This window comes from Cynocephalus volans, chromosome 1, assembly GCF_027409185.1.
Source record: "Cynocephalus volans isolate mCynVol1 chromosome 1, mCynVol1.pri, whole genome shotgun sequence".
NCBI lineage: Eukaryota > Metazoa > Chordata > Mammalia > Dermoptera > Cynocephalidae > Cynocephalus > Cynocephalus volans.
The window spans coordinates 236,732,611-236,733,475 of NC_084460.1; the positions used below are offsets into that span (position 1 = coordinate 236,732,611).

The 865-nt window shown below is 47.1% G+C and overlaps 1 non-coding gene across 1 annotated transcript; it reads right to left on the reverse strand.

The window, feature by feature from the left end:
* Nucleotides 1-288: 288 nt before the first annotated feature.
* LOC134365152 (U6 spliceosomal RNA) lies at nucleotides 289-395 on the reverse strand. The gene has a single exon (XR_010021941.1). It is a non-coding gene; the product is annotated as a U6 spliceosomal RNA (small nuclear RNA).
* Nucleotides 396-865: the final 470 nt, after the last annotated feature.

Below are 865 nucleotides of genomic sequence, written 5' to 3' on the forward strand. Positions count from 1 at the left end.
CCTTTCCCCCCACCATTCCAACTTGGGAACCCAGGGCCCTTCTTGCTGTGGCTTGCTGATCGTTGCTTGACTGGTTGCATGTGTTGGGGGGGCGTGGCCAAGGCCCAAGGCCCCCACCATCCTGGGTCAGGAGAGCCCAGGGCACTTCCTTTGGTGGCTCAGTGGTCACTGCTTGGCTGGCTGTGTGTGTCGGGGGCATGGCTAAGGCCCTTGCTCCCCCATGGCCCCAGTTCAGAAGAGCCTAGGGTGTTTCCTGCCGTGGCTTGGTTGTCGCCACTGGGCTGGCTGAAAAATATGGAGTGCTTCATGAATTTGCATGTCATCCTTGCACAGAGGCCATGCTAATCTTCTCTGTATCATTCCAAGTTTAGTATATGGGCTGCCAAAGCGTGCACTGAAGCCTTAAATATTTTTAAAGATTCTCTCCCTAACCGTATTTTCTTGAGAATAACTGGCTCCTTTTTTGTTATTATTCTTTTCTCTGTTTGTCACAGACTTACATTCTATGGGTTTATGGATTCTGGAACTTGAGTTTCCAGGCCTGATAAGTACCTATGGGTTTACTAGAATTCAGAATTACCTCCGTCAAAGAGCAATATAGCATTGAGACTTGGTGAGCCCTAAATATAAATCCAAGGGTGAAATTTTGTTGTGAAACAGCCAAAGGACCAGGATTCCCATTATTACTTTAGACAAAAAGATCACTTCTTGCATTATTTGAAGCTGCTGCATGAGGGACTTGCCTGCTTTTCAGAGGCAGTACTGCACATTTTGGGCTGAAGGAAATGGGAAGGTGTAGGGGAAAGAGACGTTTGAAAACTCAGAGGCTTTATTCTAAGGTATAAACAAGTCTCTGAGAACGATG